The following is a 22012-nucleotide window of genomic DNA, read 5'->3' as shown; positions in this document are numbered from 1 at the left end:
CTGTGGAAAAGGTTCTTCCAAACCCCATTCATGGGGACCGCCATACCCTCACACCAAACAAAGTCAATGTTTTTTATGGCCTTGTAGATGTTATAGTTCTTCCAAAATTGTCCCTGGGTTGTTCCTGATTTGTCACTTACCTTTACTGCCTGACAAAAAGTGTGACATAAATAATATTTCTTGAAAGTCACTATAACTCCCTGGTCCATAGATTGCATGAGCAATGTAGTATTCAGTGACAGATGCACCACTTTGACGTTGGGATGAAAGTCATCCATGAATGGGGTGTGTCCCAGAGCATTGTCGAGCAGCGAAAGAATGTTTTGCTGAGACGTCCTTCTCCAAGCAATATTTCTCTACCTCTGGGATAAAGTGGTGGAAAAACCAGTCCTGGGAAATGGCCTGTGTATTCCAGGCTTTGGGGTCATGCTCTACCCAACAGGAAGAGAGCAATTGGCTATGTTTTTAAGGGCTCTTGGGTTCTCTGAATGATACACTAAGAGAGGCTTCAGCTTCATATCATCGGAAGCATTGCCACCAAACAACAGTTAGCTTATCCTTTGCTACTTTATAGACCGGCATCAACTTTTCCTCCTTACTGATGTAACTTCGGTCTGGCATCCTCTTCCAGTACAGTTGTGTCTCATCAACATTAAAAACCTGCTTCGGTAAATACACACCATCATCAAAATTTTCTCAAAGTGTTTCAGGAAGTTCGTGGACAGCTACCCTATCTGCACTTGCTGCCTCTCCACTTACTTTTACATTGTGAAGGTTGGATCTAGCCTTGAACCAATGAAACCAGCCATGGCTGGTATTAAAAGATGTGTCCTCTGATTCTTTGCCGTGTTTCTTCTTCATGTCTTCATAAAGGCGTTTAGCTTTCTCTTGAATCAGCATTAAGTTGAGCAGGACTCAGCGCTGATGTTGATCCTGCATCCATACACTGAGAAGTTTCTGCATCTCCATCACTTTTCCATGCTTCTTCGATATTTTGTCAACATCATCGGCACAACAGACTTCACATGTTCCATGATCTTGTCCTTGTTCTTTAGAATCGTGCCAATGGTTGAGTGATTCATGTTATAAGAATGAGCAATGTCTAACATCTTTTTGCCTCGTTCCACTCTCTCAATTATTTTCACTTTTGTTTCCATCATTATCGCTTGGCGCTTCTTAGCCGTACCAGCTACATCACCTCTGCTTTTACGCTTGCTTCCAGACATCTTGGGCTTGAAATAAAGGTACTATACTACTGTACTCTACACAGTACTGTAAACTACGCAAAAGCACAACCACTTATAGAGGATGCATGCACATGAAAATGTATGCCAACCAGACATGTGAACTAGCTTACATGATTAGACATGTGAATGGACGTTTGCATCTTTGAAAGTTTGCAACTTGAAGGTTCGTATGTAGGTGACTTACTGTATTTGTACTGACCTGGGAGATCTACCTAGGAAAACTTTGGTATGATTTATGTCAGAGAATGTTTTGCTTATGTTCTCTTCTAGGAGTTTTAAGGTGTCATATATTTAAGCATATAAGCCGTTTTGAGTTTATTGTTGTGTATGGTGTGAGGATATGTTCTGACTTAACTGTTTTGAAAGTTGGCTGTCCAACTTTCAAAACACCACTTGCTGAAGAGGCTGTCTTTCCCCCATTTTATATTCTTGCCTCCTTTGTTGAAGGTTAATTGACCATAGCTGTGTAGGTTTATTTCTGGGATCTCTATTCTATTCCATTAATCCATATATCTCTTTCTGTGCCAATACCATGCAGTTTTGCTTACTGTAACTTTGTAGTATTGTCTGAAGTCATGGAGGGTTATGGTTCCTGCTTTGTTCTTTTTCCTCAGGATTGTGTTGACAGTTCTGGCTTTTTATGATTCCAGATACATTTTAGGATTATTTGTTCTAGTTCTGGGGAAAATGTCATGGGTAATTTGATAGGGATCACATTAAAACTGTAGATTGCCCTGGGTAGTATGGCCATTTTAACACTATTATATCTTGCCTTCCAAGAGTGTTGGATGTCTTTCCATTTCTTTGAATCATTTTCAATTTCTTTTACTAATGTTTTGTAGTTCTCAGCATATAAGTCTTTCACCTCCTTGGTGAGGTTTCCTCCTAAGTGTTTTATTTTTTTGATGCCTTTTTAAAAGGGATTGCTTGTTTACATTTGCTTCCTGATATTTCATTGTTAGTGTAAAGAAATGCAACCAGGGACTTCCCTGGTGGCTCAGTGGCTGAGAATCCACCTGCCAATACAGGGGACATGGATTCGAGCCCTGGTCCAGAAGATCCCACATGCCGTGGAGCAAATAAACCTGTGCACCACAACTACTTAGCCTGCACTCTAGCGCCCATGAGCCACAACTACTGAGCCTGTGTGCCACAACTACTGAAGCTCACATGCCTAGAGCCTGTGCTCTGCAACAAGAGAAACCACTGCAATGAGAAGCCCATGCACCACAACGAAGAATAGCCCCCACTGGTCACAACTAGAGAAAGCCCGTGCATAACAATGAAGACCCAATGCAGCCAAAATAAAATTTTTTAAAAAAAGAAAAAAATAAGAAATGAAACCAATTTATGTATGTTAATCTTGTATCCTGCTACTTTGCTGAATTTGTTTATCAGTTCTAGTAGTTTTTGTGTGGAATTCTTAGGGTTTCCTTTATATATATTATCAGGTCATCGCCATATAATTTCAGTTTTACCTCTTTCCTTCCAATTTGGTTAGCATTTATTTCTTTTTTTGTCTGATTGTTGTGGCTAGGACTTCCAATACTATGTTGAAGAGAAGAGGTGAGAGTGGGCATCCTGGTCTTGTTCCAGATTTTAGCAGGAAGGCTTTCAGCTTATGAACATTGAGTATTATATTGGCTGTGGGTTTGTCATAAAATAGTTTTTATTATGTTGAGATATGTTCCCTCTATACCCCCTTTGGTAAGCGTTTTTTTACCATGAATGGATGTTGAAGGTTTTCAAATGCTTTTTCATGCATCTATTGAGATTATCATTTGTTTTTTGTTTTTCCTTTGTTGATGGGGTGTATCACGTTGATTGATTTGCATATGTTGAAACAACTTTGTGACCCTGTGGTGAATCAAGTTTGGTCATGGTGTATGATCTTGTTATGTGTTGTCAGATTCAGTTTTCTAATATTCTGTTGAGAATTTTTGCATCTATATTTATCAAAGATTTTGGCCCCTAATTTTCTTTTTTAGTAGTGTCTTTCTGTGTGTGTGTGGTTTTTTTTAAGTCTTTATTGAATTTGTTACAATATTGCTTCTGTTTTATGTTTTGGTTTCTTGTTTGTGAGGTATATGGGATCTTAGCTCCCGACCAGGGATTGAACCCGCACCCCCTGCACTGGAAGGTGAAATCTTAACTGCTGGACTGCCAGAAAATTCCCCATCTGTTTTTCATTTTTGTTCGTTTTTTTAAAATAAATTTATTTATTTATTTATTTTTGGCTGCATCAGGTCTTCGTTGCTGTGTGCAGGCTTCCTCTAGTTGCAGCGAGTGGGGGCTACTCTTCGTTGTGGTGTGGGGGCTTCTCATTTTGGTGGCTTCTCTTGCTGCGGAGCATGGGTTCTAGGTGCACAGGCTTCAGTAGCTGTGGCTCTCAGACTCAGTAGTTATGGCTCGCAGGCTCAAGGGCGCAGGCTCAGTAGTTGTGGTGCACAGGCTTAGTTGCTAACCAGCATATGGGATCTTCACGGACCAGGGCTCGAACCTTTAGCCTGCATTGGCAGGTGGATTCTTAACCACTGTGCAACCAGGGAAGTCCCCCCCATCTGGTTTTGATAGCAGGGTGATGGTGACTTCATAGAATGTCTTTGGAAGTATTCCTTACTCTTCAATCTTCTGGAAGAGTTTGAGAAGAATCAGTGTAAGTTCTTCTTTGTATATTTGATAGAATTTGCCTCTGAAACCATATGATCCTGGACTTTTGTTGCTAGGGAGTTTTTTAAAATTACAGATTCTATTTCACTTTTAGTGATCAGTCTGTTCAAGTTATCTATTCTTTTTTGTTTGTTTTGTTTTTTTTCTTTTGTTTTGTTTTTTTTTAAACATCTTTATTGAAGTATAATTGCTTTACAATGGTGTGTTAGCTTCTGCTTTATAACAAAGTGAATCAGTTATACATATACATATGTTCCCATATCTCTTCCCTCTTGCATCTCCCTCCCTCCCACCCTCCCTATCCCACCCCTCTAGGTGGTCACAAACCACCGAGCTGATCTCCCTGTGCTATGTGGCTGCTTCCCACTAGCTATCTATTTTACATTTGGTAGTGTATATATGTCCATGACACTCTCTCACCCTGTCACATCTCACCCCTCCCCCTCCCCATATCCTCAAGTCCATTCTCTAGTAGGTCTGTGTCTTTATTCGCATCTTGCCACTAGGTTCTTCATGACCTTTTTTTTTTTTTCCTTAGATTCCATATATATGTGTTAGCATACTGTATTTCTTTTTCTCTTTCTGACTTACTTCACTCTGTATGACAGACTCTAACTCCATCCACCTCATTACAAACACCTCCATTTCATTTCTTTTTATGGCTGAGTAATATTCCATTGTATATATGTGCCACATCTTCTTTTTTTTTTTTTTTTTTTAAACATCTTTATTGAAGTATAATTGCTTTACAATGGTGTGTTAGCTTCTGCTTTATAACAAAGTGAATCAGTTATACATATACATATGTTCCCATATCTCATCCCTCTTGCATCTCCCTCCCTCCCACCCTCCCTATCCCACCCCTCTAGGTGGTCACAAAGCACCGAGCTGATCTCCCTGTGCTATGTGGCTGCTTCCCACTAGCTATTTATTTCACATTTGGTAGTGTATATATGTCCATGACACTCTCTCACCCTGTCACATCTCACCCCTCCCCCTCCCCATATCCTCAAGTCCATTCTCTAGTAGGTCTGTGTCTTTATTCCCATCTTGCCACTAGGTTCTTCATGACCTTTTTTTTAAATTTTTTTTTTCCTTAGATTCCATATATATGTGTTAGCATACTGTATTTCTTTTTCTCTTTCTGACTTACTTCACTCTGTATGACAGACTCTAACTCCATCCACCTCATTACAAACACCTCCATTTCATTTCTTTTTATGGCTGAGTAATATTCCATTGTATATATGTGCCACATCTTCTTTATCCATTCATCCGATGATGGACACCTAGGTTGCTTCCATGTCCTGGCTATTGTAAACAGAGCTGCAATGAATATTTTGGTACATGACTCTTTCTAAATTATGGTTTTCTCAGGGTATATGCCCAGTAGTGGGATTGCTGGGTCGTATGGTATTTCTATTTTTAGTTTTTTAAGGAACCTCCATACTGTTCTCCATAGTGGCTGTATCAATTTACATTCCCACCAACAGTGCAAGAGTGTTCCCTTTTCTCCACACCCTCACCAGCATTTATTGTTTCTAGATTTTTTGATGATGGCCATTCTGACCGGTGTGAGATGATACCTCATTGTAGTTTTGATTTGCATTTCTCTAATGATTAATGATGTTGAGCATTCTTTCATGTGTCTGTTGGCAATCTGTATATCTTCTTTGGAGAAATGTCTATTTAGGTCTTCTGCCCATTTTTGGATTGGGTTGTTTGTTTTTTTGTTATTGAGCTGCATGAGCTGTTTGTAAATCTTGGAGATTAATCCGTTGTCCGTTGCTTCATTTGCAAATATTTTCTCCCATTCTGAGAGTTGTCTTTTGGCCTTGTTTATGGTTTCCTTTGCTGTGCAAAAGCTTTTAAGTTTCATTAGGTCCCATTTGTTTATTTGTGTTTTTATTTCCATTTCTCTAGGACCTGGGTCAAAAAGGATCTTGCTGTGATTTATGTCATAGAGTGTTCTGCCTATGTTTTCCTCTACGAGTTTGATAGTGTCTGGCCTTACACTTAGGTCTTTAATCCATTTTGAGTTTATTTTTGTGTATGGTGTCAGGGAGTGTTCTAATTTCATACTTTTACATGTACCTGTCCAATTTTCCCAGCACCACTTATTGAAGAGGCTGTCTTTTCTCCACTGTATATGCTTGCCTCCTTTATCAAAGATAAGGTGACCATATGTGCATGGGTTTATCTCTGGGCTTTCTATCCTGTTCCATTGATCTATATTTCTGTTTTTGTGCCAGTACCATACTGTCTTGATTACTGTAGCTTTGTAATATAGTCTGAAGTCAGGGAGCCTGATTCCTCCAGCTCCATTTTTCGTTCTCAAGATTGCTTTGGCTATTCGGGGTCTTTTGTGTTTCCATACAAATTGTGAAATTTTTTGTTCTAGTTCTGTGAAAAATGCCAGTGGTAGTTTGATAGGGATTGCATTGAATCTGTAGATTGCTTTGGGTAGCAGAGTCATTTTCACAATGTTGATTCTTCCAATCCAAGAACATGGTATATCTCTCCATCTATTTGTATCATCTTTAATTTCTTTCATCAGTGTCCTATAATTTTCTGCATACAGGTCTTTTGTCTCCTTAGGTAGGTTTATTCCTAGATATTTTATTCTTTTTGTTGCAATGGTAAACGGGAGTGTTTTCTTAATTTCACTTTCAGATTTTTCATCATTAGTATACAGGAATGCAAGAGATTTCTGTGCATTAATTTTGTATCCTGCTACTTTACCAAATTCATTGATTAGCTCTAGTAGTTTTCTGGTAGCATCTTTAGGATTCTCTATGTATAGTATCATGTCATCTGCAAACAGTGACAGCTTTACTTCTTCTTTTCCGATTTGGATTCCTTTTATTTCTTTTTCTTCTCTGATTGCTGTGGTTAACACTTCCAAAACTATGTTGAATAATAGTGGTGAGAGTGGGCAACCTTGTCTTGTTCCTGATCTTAGTGGAAATGGTTTCAGTTTTTCACCATTGAGGACAATGTTGGCTGTGGGTTTGTCATATACGGCCTTTATTATGTTGAGGAAAGTTCCCTCTATGCCTACTTTCTGCAGGACTTTTATCATAAATGGGTGTTGAATTTTGTCGAAAGCTTTCTCTGCATCTATTGAGATGATCATATGGTTTTTCTCCTTCAATTTGTTAATATGATGTATCACGTTGATGGATTTGCGTATATTGAAGAATCCTTGCATTCCTGGAATAAACCCCACTTGATCATGGTGTATAATCCTTTTAATGTGCTGTTGGATTCTGTTTGCTAGTATTTTGTTGAGGATTTTTGCATCTATGTTCATCAGTGATATTGGCCTGTAGTTTTCTTTCTTTGTGACATCTTTGTCTGGTTTTGGTATCAGGGTGATGGTGGCCTCGTAGAATGAGTTAGGGAGTGTTCCTCCCTCTGCAATATTTTGGAAGAGTTTGAGAAGGATAGGTGTTAGCTCTTCTCTAAATGTTTGATAGAATTCGCCTGTGAAGCCATCTGGTCCTGGGCTTTTGAGTGTTGGAAGATTTTTAATCACAGTTTCAATTTCAGTGCTTGTGATTGGTCTGTTCATATTTTCTATTTCTTCCTGGTTCAGTCTTGGCAGGTTGTGCATTTCTAAGAATCTGTCCATTTCTTCCAGGTTGTCCATTTTATTGGCATAGAGTTGCTTGTAGTAATCTCTCATGATCGTTTGTATTTCTGCAGTGTCAGTGGTTACTTCTCCTTTTTCATTTCTAATTCTATTAATTTGAGTCTTCTCCCTTTTTCTCTTGATGAGTCTGGTTAATGGTTTATCAATTTTGTTTATCTTCTCAAAGAACCAGCTTTTAGTTTCATTGATTTTTGCTATTGTTTCCTTCATTTCTTTTTCATTTATTTCTGATCTGATCTTTATGATTTCTTTCCTTCTGCTAGCTTTGGGGTTTTTTTGTTCTTCTTTCTCTAATTGCTTTAGGTGCAAGGTTAGGTTGTTTATTCGAGATATTTCCTGTTTCTTGAGGTAGGCTTGTATTGCTATAAACTTCCCTCTTAGAACTGCTTTTGCTGCATCCCATAGGTTTTGGATCGTCGTGTCTCCACTGTCATTTGTTTCTAGGTATTTTTTGATTTCCCCTTTGATTTCTTCAGTGATCACTTCGTTATTAAGTAGTGTATTGTGTAGCCTCCATGTGTTTGTATTTTTTACAGATCTTTTCCTGTAATTGATATCTAGTCTCATAGCATTGTGGTCGGAAAAAATACTTGATACGATTTCAATTTTTTTAAATTTACCAAGGCTTGATTTGTGACCCAAGATATGATCTATCCTGGAGAATGTTCCATGAGCACTTGAGAAAAATGTGTATTCTGTTGTTTTTGGGTGGAATGTCCTATAAATATCAATTAAGTCCATCTTGTTTAATGTATCATTTAAAGCTTGTGTTTCCTTATTTATTTTCATTTTGGACGATCTGTCAATTGGTGAAAGTGGGGTGTTAAAGTCCCCTACTATGATTGTGTTACTGTCGATTTCCCCTTTTATGGCTGTTAGTATTTGCCTTATGTATTGAGGTGCTCCTATGTTGGGTGCATAAATATTTACAATTGTTATACCTTCCTCTTGGATCGATCCCTTGATCATTATATAGTGTCCGTCTTTGTCTCTTGTAATTGTCTTTATTTTAAAGTCTATTTTGTCTGATATGAGAATTGCTACTCCAGCTTTCTTTTGATTTCCATTTGCATGGAATATCTTTTTCCATCCCCTCACTTTCAGTCTGTATGTGTCTCTAGGTCTGAAGTGGGTCTCTTGTAGACAGCATATATATGGGTCTTGTTTTTGTATCCATTCAGCCAGTCTGTGTCTTTTGGTGGGAGCATTTAATCCATTTACATTTAAGGTAATTATCGATATGTATGTTCCTATTCCCATTTTCTTAAATGCTTTGGGTTTGTTATTGTAGGTGTTTTCCTTCTCTTGTGTTTCTTGCCTAGAGAAGTTCCTTTAGCATTTGTTGTAAAGCTGGTTTGGTGCTGCTGAACTCTCTCAGCTTTTGCTTGTCTGTAAAGGTTTTAATTTCTCCATCAAATCTGAATGAGATCCTTGCTGGGTAGAGTAATCTTGGTTGTAGATTTTTCTCCTTCATCATTTTAAGTATATCCTGCCACTCCCTTCTGGCTTGCAGAGTTTCTGCTGAAAGATCAGCTGTTAACCTTATGGGGATGCCCTTGTGTGTTATCTGTTGTTTTTCCCTTGCTGCTTTTAATATGTTTTCTTTATATTTAATTTTTGATAGTTTGATTAATATGTGTCTTGGTGTGTTTCTCCTTGGATTTATCCTGTATGGGACTCTCTGTGCTTCCAGGACTTGATTAACTATTTCCTTTCCCATATTAGGGAAGTTTTCAACTATAATCTCTTCAAATATTTTCTCAGTCCCTTTCTTTTTCTCTTCTTCTTCTGGGACCCCTATAATTCGAATGTTGGTGCGTTTAATGTTGTCCCAGAGGTCTCTGAGACTGTCCTCAGTTCTTTTCATTCTTTTTTCTTTATTCTGGTCTGCAGTAGTTATTTCCACCATTTTATCTTCCAGGTCACTTATCCGTTCTTCTGCCTCAGTTATTCTGCTATTGATCCCATCTAGAGTATTTTTAATTTCATTTATTGTGCTTTTCATCATTGCTTGGTTCCTCTTTAGTTCTTCTACGTCCTTGTTAAATGTTTCTTGCATTTTGTCTATTCTATTTCCAAGATTTTGGATCATCCTTACTATCATTATTCTGAATTCTTTTTCAGGTAGACTACCTATTTCCTCTTCATTTGTTAGGTCTGGTTTGTTTTGACCCTGCTCCTTCATCTGCTGTGTGTTTTTCTGTCTTCTCATTTTGCTTATCTTACTGTGTTTGGGGTCTCCTTTTCACAGGCTGCAGGTTCGTAGTTCCTGTTATTTTTGGTATCTGTCCCCAGTGGCTAAGGTTGGTTCAGTGGGTTGTGTAGGTTTCCTGGTGGAGGGAACTAGTGCCTGTGTTCTGGTGGATGAGGCTGGATGTTGTCTTTCTGGTGGGCTCGTCCACGTCTGGTGGTGTGTTTTGGGGTGTCTGTGGCCTTATTATGATTTTAGGCAGCTTCTCTGTTAATGGATGGGGCTGTGTTCCTGTCTTGCTAGTTGTTTGGCATAGGTTTTCCAGGACTGTAGCTTGCTGGTCGTTGAGTGAAGCTGGGTTTTGATGTTGAGATGGAGATCTCTGAGAGATTTTCGCCGTTTGGTATTACGTGGAGCTGGGAGGTCTCTTGTGGACCAGTGTCCTGAAGTTGGCTCTCCCACCTCAGAGGCACAGCCCTGATGCCTGGCTGGAGCACCAAGAGCCTTTCATCCACACGGCTCAGAATAAAAGGGAGAAAAAATGGAAAGAAAGAAAGAAAGAGGATAAAGTAAAATAAAATAAAGCAATTATAATAAAAAATAAGAAAAAAATTATTAAGAATAAATTTATTAAGAAAAAAAATTTTTTTTAATTTTTAAAAATAGATTTATTAATTTTTTATACTAAAAATAAGAAAAAAATTATTAAGAAAAAATTTATGAAGAAAAAAATTTTATAATTTTTTTAAAATAAAAAATATGAAAAAACTTATTAAAAATTTTTTTTAAATTTTTTAAAAATAGAAAATAAGGAAAAAATTATTAAGAAAACATTTATTAGGGAAAAAAAATATTTTTAAGCAAAAAAAAAAAAAAAAAGGAGGACGGACCTAACCCTAGGACTAACGGTGAGAGCAAAGCTATACAGACAAAATCTCACCCAGAAGCATACACATATACACTCACAAAAAAAGGAAAAGGGGAAAAGTTAATATATCCTGCTCCCAAAGTCGGCACCGCTCCTCTGTGCGGGAATCTCCGCTTTGCCCTCCGCACCAATGTGGGTGCGCTCTCCTCCGTGGCTCCAAAGTTTCCCCCCTCTGCCACCCGCAGTCTCCGCCCACAAAGGGGCTTCCTAGTGTGTGGAGACCTTTCCTCCTTCACAGCTCCCTCCCACTGGTGCAGGTCCCGTCCCTATTCTTTTGTCTCTGTTATTTCTTTTTTCTTTTGCCCTACCCAAGTACGTGGGGAGTTTCTTGCCTTTTGGGAGGTCTGACGTCTTCTGCCAGCGTTCAGTGGGTGTTCTGTAGGAGCAGTTCCACGTGTAGATGTATTTCTCATGTATCTGTGGGGAGGAAGGTGATCTCCGCGTCTTACTCTTCCGCCATCTTGCCCCTCCCTTCAAGTTATCTATTCTTGATTTAGTTTTTGTCGGCTGTAAAAATAACAACATACATTTTTAGATTATGTTAGCACCTAAATATTTTCCATGTATTAGACCACAAGAAAGCAAAGAAAAAAAGTATTAAAATATTTTTTCATATATAAAAAGTAATGAAATATTATTAAAGAAATTGTGATAATAATACTAATTACAATAATGACAAACTGTTCTGAACTTAAAGACTACATTATCTAAGATGCATACTATGTGCTAATTGTTTTATTGTTTTTAAATACATGGAATGCATTCTCCTTTTTAATTTAATTCTTTTATTTTACCTGTATATTGTTAAAAAAAATTAGTTGCACATAATATAAAAAATTACACTTTAATAGGAGTTATTAATCCATTTACATTTAGTATAGTATTGAAAATACTTAGGTTTAGAGTTACCATGTTATTGTGTGCTCTCTTTTATTTATTTATTTTTTAAACGATTTAATTTTAGTTTTTTAAAAAAATAAATTATTTATTTATTTATTTTTAATGTCTTTATTGGAGTGTAATTGCTTTACAATGGTGTGTTTGTTTCTGCTTTATAACAAAGTGGATCAGCTATACATATACATATATCCCCATATCTCCTCCCTCTTGCGTCTCCCTCCCAACCTCCCTATCCCACCTCTCTAGGTGGTGACAAAGCACCGAGCTGATCTCCCTGTGCTATGCAGCTGTTTCCCACTGCCTATCTATTTTACATTTGGTAGTATATGTAAGTCCAAGCCACTCGCTCACTTCATTCCAGCTTACCCTTCCCCCTCCCCATGTCCTCAAGTCCATTCTCTATGTCTGCGTCTTTATTCCTGTCTTGCCCCTAGCTTCTTCACAACCATTTTCTTTTCATTTTTTTTAGATTCCATTTATATGTGTTAGCATACAGTATTTGTTTTACTCTTTCTGCCTTACTTCACTCTGTTTGACAGATTCTAGGTCCATCCACCTCACTACAAATAACTCAATTTCATTTCTTTTTATGGCTAAGTAATATTCCATTGTATATGGAAGATGTGCAACATCTTCTTTACCCATTCATCTGTTGATGGACACTTAGGTGGCTTCCATGTCCGGGCTATTGTAAGTACAGCAGCAATAAACATTGTGGAACATGACTCTTTTTGAATTATGGTTTCTCAAGGTATATGCCCAGTAATGGGATTGCTGGGTCATATGGTAGTTCTATTTTTAGATTTTAAAGAACCTCCATACTGTTCTCCATAGTGGCTGTATCAATTTACATTCCCACCAACAGTGCAAGAGGGTTCCCTTTTCTCCACACCTCTGCAGCTTTTATAGTTTGTAGATTTTATTTCATGATGGCCATTCTTATCTGTGTGAGGGATACTGCATTGTAGTTTTGATTTGCATTTCTCTAATGATTAGTGATGTTGAGCATTTTTTCATGCGTTTGTTGGCAATCTGTATATCTTCTTTGGAGAAACGTCTATTTAGGTGTTCTGCCCATTTATGGATTGGGTTGTTTGTTTTTTTGATATTGAGCTGCATGAGCTGCTTGTAAAGTTTGGAGATTAATCTTTTGTCAGTTGCTTCATTGGCAAATATTTTCTCCTATTCTGAGAGTTGTCTTTTCTTCTTGTTTATGTTTTCCTTTGCTTTGAAAAAGCTTTTACCTTTCATTACGTCCCATTTGTTTATTTTTGTATTTATTTCCATTTCTCTAGGAGGTGGGTCAAAAAGGATCTTGCTGTTATTGATGTCAGAGAGTGTTCTGCTTATGTTTTCCTCTAAGACTTTTATAGTGTCTGGCCTTACATTTAGGTTTTAGTCCATTTTGAGTTTATTTTTGTGTATGGTGTTAAGGCATCTTCTAATTTCATTCTTTTACATGTAGCTGTCCAGTTTTCCCAGCACCACTTATTGAAGAGGCTGTCTTCTCCATTGTATATTCTTCCCTCCTTTATCAAAAATAAGGTGACCATATGTGCATGGGTTTATCTCTGGGCTTTCTATCCTGTTCCATTGATCTATATTTCTATTTTTGTGCCAGTACCATACTGTCTTGATTACTGCAGCTTTGTAGTATAGTCTGAAGTCAGGGAGCCTGATTTCTCCAGCTCTGTTTTTCTTCTCAAGATTGCTTTGGCTATTCGGGGTCGTTTGTGTTTCCATACAAATTATGAAATTTTTTGTTCTATTTCTCTGAAAAATGCCATTGGTAGTTTGATAGAGATTGCATTGAATCTGTAGATTGCTTTGGGTAATATAGTCATTTTCACAATGTTGATTCTTCCAATCCAAGAACATGGTATATCTCTCCGGCTGTTAGTGTCATATGATTTCTTCCATCAGTGTCTTATAGTTTTCTGAGTACAGGTCTTTTGTCTCCTTAGGTAGGTTTATTCTTAGGTATTTTATTCTTTGTGTTGCAGTGGTAAGTGGGAGTGTTTCCATAATTTCTGTTTCAAATTTTTCTTCCTTAGTGTATAGGGATGAAAGAGATGTCTGTGCATTAATGTTGTATCCCGTTACTTTACCAAATTCATTGATTAGCTCTAGTAGTTTTCTGGTAGCATATTTAGGATTCTCTATGTATAGTAGCATGTCATCTGCAAACAGTGACAGCTTTACTTCTTCTTTTCTGATTTGGATTCCTTTTATTTCTTTTTCTTCTTTGATTGCTATGGTGAAAACTTCCAAAACTGTGTTGAATTTTAGTTGTGAGAATGGGCAACCTTGTCTTGTTCCTGATCTTGGTGGAAATGGTTTCAGTTTTTCACCATTGAGAACAATGTTGGCTGTGGGTTTGTCATATGTGGCCTGTATTATATTGAGGAAAGTTCCCTCTATGCCTACTTTCTGGAGGGTTTTTATCATAAATCGGTGTTTAATTTTGTCAAAAGCTTTTTATGCATCTATTGAGATGATCATATGGTTTTTATCCTTCAGTTTGTTAATATGGTGTATCACATTGATTTGCGTGTATTGAAGAATCCTTGCATCCCTGGGATAAATCCCACTTGATCATGGTGAATGATCCTTTTAATGTGCTGTTGAATTCTTGTTGCTAATATTTTGTTGAGGATTTTTACATCTCTGTTCATCAGTGATATTGGTTGTAGTTTTCTTTCTTTGAGACATCTTTGTCTGGTTTTGGTATCAGGGAGATGGTGGTCTCATAGAATGAGTTTGGGAGTGTTCCTCCCTCTGGTATATTTTGGAAGTGTTTGAGAAGCATAGGTGTTAGCTCTTCCTTAAATGTTTAATAGAATTTGCCTTTGAAGCCATCTGGTCCTAGGCTTTTGCTTGTTGGAAGATTTTTAATCACAGTCTAAATTTCAGTGCTTGTGATTGGTCTGTTTATATTTTCTATTTCTTCCTGGTTCACTCTTGGAACGTTGTGCTTTTCTAAGAATTTGTCCATTTCTTGCAAGTTGTCCATTTTATTGGCATAGAGTTGCTTGTAGTAATCTATAATGATCCTTTGTATTTCTGCTGTGTCAGTTGTTACTTCTCCTTTTTCATTTCTAATTCTATTGATTTGAGTCTTCTCCCTTTTTTTCTTGATGAGTCTGGCTAATGGTTTATCAATTTTGTTTATCTCCTCAAATAACCAGCTTTTAGTTTTAATGATCTTTGCTATTGTTTCCTTTATTTCTTTTTCATTTATTTCTGATCTGATGTTTATGATTTCTTTCCTCTGCTGACTTGGGGGTTTTTTTACACTTCTTTCTCTAATTGCTTTAGCTGTAAGGTTAGGTTGTTTATTTGAGATGTTTCTTGTTTCTTGAGGTAGGATTATATTGCTATATACTTCCCTCTTAGAACTGCTTTCGCTGCATCCCATAGGTTTTGGGTCGTCATGTTTTCATTGTCATTTGATTCTAGGTATTTTTGTATTTCCTCTTTGATTTCTTCAGTGATCTCTTGGTTATTAAGTAGTGTATTGTTTAGCTTCCATGTGTTTCTATTTTTTTACAGATTTTTTCCTGTAGTTGATATCTAATCTCATAGCGTTGTGGTCAGAAAAGATACTTGATATGATTTCAATTTTCGTAAATTTACCAAGGGTTGATTTGTGACTCAAGATACGATCTATCCTGGAGAATGTTCCACGAGCACTTCAGAAGAAAGTGGATTCTGTTATTTTCTAATGGAATGTCCTATAAATATCAATTAAGTCCATCTTGTTTAATGTATCATTTAAAGCTTGTGTTTCCTTATTTATTTTCAGTTTGGATGATCTGTCCATTGGTGAACGTGGGGTGCTAAATCCCCTACTATGATTGTGTTACTGTCAATTTCCCCTTTTATGGCTGTAAGCACTTGCCTTATGTATTGAGGTACTCCTATATTGGGTGCATAAATATTTACAAGTTTTATATCTTCTTCTTCATTGATTCCTTGATCATTATGTAGTGTTCTTGTTTGTCTCCGGTAACAGTCTTTAATTTAAAGTCTATTTTGTCTGATATGAGAATTGCTACTCCAGCTTTCTTTTGATTTCCATTTGCATGGAATATCTTTCTCAATCCCCTCACTTTCAGACTGTATGTTTCCCTCAGTCTGAAGTGGGTCTCTTGTAGGCAGCATATATACAGGTCGTGTTTTTAGATCCATTCAGCCAGTCTATGTCTATTGGTTGGAGCATTTAATCTATTTACTTTTAAGGTAATTATTGATATGTATGTTCCTATTACCATTTTCTTCATGTTTTTGGGTTCGTTATTGTAGGTATTTTCCTTCTCTTGTGTTTTCTGCCTAGAGAAGTTCCTTTAGCATTTGTTGTATAATTGGTTTGGTGGTGCTGAATTCTCTTAGCTTTTGCTTGTCTATAAAGTTTTTAATTTCTCCGTCGAATCTGAATGAGATCCTTGCTTGGTAGAGTAATCCTGGTTGTAGGTTTTTCCCTTTCATCACTTTAAATAGGTCCTGCCAGTCCCTTCTGGCTTGCAGAGTTTCTGCTGAAAGATCAGCTGTTAGCCTTATGGGGATTCCCTTCTATATTCTTTGTTGTTTTTCCCTTGCTGCTTTTAATATTTTTTCTTTGTATTTAATTTTTGATAGTTTGATTAATACGTGTCTTGGAGTGTTTCTCCTTGGATTTATCCTGTATGGGACTCTCTGCATTTCCTGGACTTGATTAACTCTTTCCTTTCCCATATTAGGGAAGTTTTCAACTATAATCTCTTCAAATACTTTCTCAGTCCCTTTCTTTTTCTCTTCTTCTTCTGGGACCCCTATAATTCGAATGTTTTTGTGTTTAATGTTGTCCCAGAGGTGTCTCAGATTGTCCTTAATTCTTTTTATTGTTTTTTCTTTATTCTGCTCTGTGGTAGTTATTTCCACTATTTTATCTTCCAGATCATTTATCCATTCTTCTGCCTCAGTTATTCTGGTATTGTTTCCTTCTGGAGAATTTTTAATTCCACTTATTGTGTTGTTCATCATTGTTTGCTGTTTTGTTCTTCTAGGTCCTTGTTAAACGTTTCTTTTATCTTCTCCATTCTCGTTCCAAGATTTGGGATCATCTTTACTATCATTACTCTGAATTTTTTTCAGGTAGACTTCCTATTTCCTCTTCATTTGTTTGGTATGGTGGGTTTTTACCTTGCTCCTTCATCTGCTTTGTGTTTCTCTGTCTTCTCATTTTGCTTAACTTACTGTGTTTGGGGCCTCCTTTTTGTAGGCTGCTGGTTCGTAGTTCCTGTTGTTTTTGGCGTCTGCCCCCAGTGGCTAAGTTTGGTTCAGTGTGTTGTGTAGGCTTCCTGGTGAAAGGGACTAGTGCCTGTGTTCTGGTGGGTTGGGCTGGATCTTGTCTTTCTGGTTGGCTGGTCCGCATCCGGTGGTGTGTTTTGGGGTGTCTGTGACCTTATGATTTTAGGCAGCCATTCTGATAATGAGTGGGGCTGTGTTCCTGTCTTGCTAGTTGTTTTCCATAGGGTGTCCACCACAGGAGCTTGCTGGTCTTTGAGTGGAGCTGGGTTTTAACATTGAGGTGGAGATCTCTGGGAGAGCTTTTGCCGTTTGATATTCCATGGTGCCAGGGGTCTCTGGTACACCAACGTCCTGAACTTGGCTCTCCCACCTCAGAGACACAAGCCTGACACCTGGCCGGAGCACCAAGACCCTTCAGCCACACGGCTGGGGGTGAGAGCAAGAGGTAGCTTTTGTACATCTCAAAGACCACCAATGGGATTCACTGACCATTTTCTCTCCAGAAGTGAAGAAAACAAAATTCAGTCTTTGGTGAGTCAGCCACTTTGGTAGCCAGCCTCCAAGATGGCCCTAATCATCCCCTAATTATCGCTCAGTCATCATGCACCTGTGTGACCCCTCACACTTGAAAAGGGCTGAGTGTTTAACTAATAAGACATTGCAGAAATGACAAAGTGCAGCTTCCAAAGGTAGGTCATAAAAGACATTGCAGCTTCTGATCTGTTTTCTGCTAGATCACTCATCCTGGGGTAAGCCAGCTGCCATGTCATGAGGACACTCAAGCAGCCCTATGGAGAGATACATGTGGCAAGGAACTGAGGCCTCCAACTACAGCCATGTGAGTGAGTCATCTCAGAAGTCAAAATATTTAATTTTATTTACTTTTCATTGTGTTGGGTCTTCATTGTAGCACAGGGCTTTCTCTAGCTGTGTCGAGCAGAGGTTATTCATCATTGTGGTGCACGGTCTTCTCGTTGTGGTGGTTTGTCTTGTTGTGGAGTATGGGCTCTAGGTGCATGGGCTTCAGTAATTGTGTCATGCAGGCTCAATAGTTGTGGCTTGTGGGCTCTAGATTGCAGGCTCAGTAGTTGTGGCACACGACCTTAGTTGCTCTGCGGCATGTGGGATCCTCCCAGACCAGGGATTGGACCCCTGTCCCCTGCATTGGCAGGTAAATTCTTATCCACTGTGCCACCAAGGAAGTCCAGTGTGCTCTTTTTTAAACCTAGTCTGTTTTCATTATTTTCTATCTTAACGATTCTGTATTAAAGAAAAAAAATAATACTCCTTTCTACCCCTCCTCTTTGAGGATTATATATGAAGAAGTATGTCTTATTTATTAATCTCAAATTTTCAGCTTAATCTTAAGAAGTAATCACAATGTCAAGTGTTTAATACCTTTCACTCCCACTTTGAAAAGCATGGATATTAAAGTACTAATATAATTACCTTCCCCAGTCTATATTTTTTACTTTTTGTTATGTATAAAAAACAATTAAAAACATGCATGGTTTGTAAGGAAATGACAAATTTCAGAAAATTCAGAATCTGAATACACTCTATACCTAGCTTCTAGATAAAGACACAGAAAATGCCAGACACTCAGAGGCCCCCTGGTCCCATTCTAGTGACTCCCCTTAAGGATTACTATTGTTCTGGTATGTAACAAAAAGATCACTTTACCTGTATTTTGTATTTATATAAATGTTATGACACAGTATAACCACTTTGGATAGGGCTTTTTTATTCCTTACGTTGTTTGTGAATATACCTATATGGTTGCCTGTTGTTGTGATCATGTATTGACACTGTTGCATAGGATTCCATAGTGTAAACATTTAACTACTAATTAATTTATTCCAATGTGTATTACAATATGAGTGATTTTTAGTTTGTGTCTGTTGAGAATACCACTGGTATATAAATTCTAGAACTTGAGCTTTGGTGGTATGTTTATAAATTATTGTTCAGTATACATGTAGTAGTAAAATTTTCGAGTTATAGCTTTCATGTGTTTATCTTTTTAGATACTTCTAAATATTTTCAAAACATTTGTATGAATTTTCATCCTCAGCAGCAGTGAATGAGATTCAAGGATTATACACATTCTTGTCAAACTTGATAATACCTGTCATTTTCATTTGAACTTTCTGGTTGGTGAGTGATAATTACAGGTATCACATTTTTGCATTTAATTGACTACTAAGAAGGCAAGCATCTTTTGATATGGTTACTTAACATTCTGTACTCTCTTTTTTGAAATATCATTTGGTATATTTTCCCCATTTTTGCTATTACATTATCTTCTTATTGAAGACTTTTTTTTTTAACATCTGAAGTCTTCTTATTTAGGAGTTTTTTATATATGTTTGATATGAATTCTTCTCTCTTTCTGTGACTCCTTCTCTTTCTTCAGATGATTGTCAGTTTTTAATGTTAATAACATCTAATTTATTTTCCTCTTTATTTATTTACTTATTTAGTCATATTTCTATTTATTTATGTAGTCTTCTCACCTGTAGCAGAGAACATTATTTATTCTAAACCACAAAGATGTTTTTGTTTCTTCAAGAAATCTAATTATTAAGCTTTAAATTTAAGTTAACTTTCTAAACTAAATATGTTGTATCATAGTGAAAATTAATTTTTTCTAGGACAGCTGAAATGTTACATTTATTTATAAAATGTTGTATTCAACTTTCTTTTCATTTGCTCCTACCTCTCATTGATTCACAGAGGTAAACATCACTTCATCCATGGATCTGACTCTTCTCTGATGTCTCATGGTCATTCTCGCCAATTCTTCTTACCTCCTGAAATCTTTAGCAATCCCATTATTCCACAAAAGCAAAACCTTCCTTGGGCTTTTTTCCTCAGAAGATTGATTATTCCCACATTTTAAATGGGAGATTACAATAAGTTAGGAGAAAATGCCACAAGGGTCTCTCTTTTTTTTTTCACATCTTGTATCAGCCTCTGCTTGCACTCTCTGTTCAAAGATTTTTGTACAACACATTGATGGAAGATGCCAGTTGTTTCTCTTCTGGGGGCAAATGACAGATTAATTACCTGACAAATAAAATAAAGACAGTATCTTACTCTGTTCAAATGTTGGACAGTATTGTTGCATCCTACTTTAAAAGTTTCAGGTGACTGAGGAGATTAACCAAGATGGTGGAGTAGAAGGACGTGCTCTCACTCCCTCTTGCGAGAGCACCAGAATCACAACTGGCTGCTGGACAATCATCGACAGGAAGACACTGGACTTCACCAAGGAGGATACCCCACGTCCAAGGACAGAGGAGAAGCCACAGTGAGACTGTAGGAGGGGTGCAATCAGAGTAAAATCAAATCCCATAACTGCTGGGTGGGTGACTCACAGACTGGCGAACACTTATACCACAGAAGTCCACCCACTGGAGTGAAGGTTCTGAGCCCTACGTCAGGCTTCCCAACCTGGGGGTCCGGCAATGGGAGGAGGAATTCATAGAGAATCAGACTTTGAAGCCTAGTGGGAATTGATTGCAGGACTTCGACAGTACTGGGGGAAACAGAGACCCCACTCTTGGAGGGCGCACATGGAATAGTGTGCACATCGGGACCCGGGGGAAGGAGCAGTGACCCTGGGGGAGACTGAACCAGACCTACCTGCTAGTGTTGGAGGGTCTCCTGCAGAGGCGGGGGCTGGCTCTTTTTCACTGTGGGGAAAAGGACACGGGCAGCGGAGGTTCTGGGAAGTACTCCTTGGCGTCAGCCCTCCCAGAGTCTGCCATTAGCCCCACCAAAGAGCCCAGGTAGGCTCCAGTGCTGGGTTGCCTCAGACAAAACAACCAATAGGGAGGGAACCCAGCCCCACCCATCAACAGTCAAGTGGATTAAAGTTTTACGGAGCTCTGACCACCACAGCAACAGTCAGCTCTACCCACCACCAGAGCCTCCCATCAAGCCTCAACCACCAGAGAGCAGACAGCAGAAGCAAGAAAAACTACAATCCTGCAGCCTGTGGAACAAAAACCACATTTACAGGAAGATAGACAAGATGAAAAGGCAGAGGGCTATATATCAGATGAAGGAACAAAAAAAAACCCCAGAAAAACAACTAAATGAAGTGGAGATAGGCAACCTTCCAGAAAAAGAATTCAGAATAATGATAGTGAAGATGATCCAGGACCTCGGAATAAGAATGGAGGCAAAGATTGAGAAGATGCAAGAAATGATTAACAAAGACCTAGAAGAATTAAAGAACAAACAAACAGAGATGACCAATACAATAACTGAAATGAAAACTACACTAGAAGGAATCAATAGCAGAATAACTGAGGTAGAAGAACGGATAAGTGACCTGGAAGACAGAATGGTGGAATTCACTGCTGTGGAACAGAATAAAGAAAAAAGAATGAAAAGAAATGAAGACAGCCTAATAGACCTCTGGGACAACATTAAACAAAACAACATTCGCATTATAGGGTTCCCAGAAGGAGAAGAGAGAGAGAAAGGACCAGAGAAAATATTTGAAGAGATTATAGTCGAAAACTTCCCTAACATGGGAAAGGAAATAGCCACCCAAGTCCAGGAAGTGCAGAGAGTCCCATACAGGATAAACCCAAGGAGAAACACGCCGAGACACATAGTAATAAAGTGGCAAAAATTAAAGACAAAGAAAAATTATTGAAAGCAACAAGGGAAAAATGACAAATTACATACAAGGGAACTCCCATAAGGTTAACAGCTGATTTCTCAGCAGAAACACTACAAGCCAGAAGGGAGTGGCATGATATACTTAAAGTGATGAAAGGGAAGAACCTACAACCAAGATTACTCTACCCGGCAATGATCTCATTTAGATTTGATGGAGAAATCAAAAGCTTTACAGACAAGCAAAAGCTAAGATAATTCAGCACCACCAAACCAGCTCTACAACAAATGCTAAAGGAACTTCTCTAAGTGGGAAACACAAGAGAAGAAAAGGACTGACAAAAACAAACCCAAAACAATTAAGAAGATGGTCATAGGAACATACATATCGATAATTACCTTAAAAGTGAATGGATTAAATGCTCCAACCAAAAGACACAGGCTTGCTGAATGGATACAAAAACAAGACCCATATATATGCTGTCTACAAGAGACCC

The sequence above is a fragment of the Eubalaena glacialis genome, chromosome 1 (assembly GCF_028564815.1).
Source record: "Eubalaena glacialis isolate mEubGla1 chromosome 1, mEubGla1.1.hap2.+ XY, whole genome shotgun sequence".
Classification (NCBI taxonomy): Eukaryota; Metazoa; Chordata; class Mammalia; order Artiodactyla; family Balaenidae; genus Eubalaena; species Eubalaena glacialis.
The sequence above is the reverse complement of the archived record's forward strand: the minus strand, read 5'-3'. Positions refer to the sequence as shown.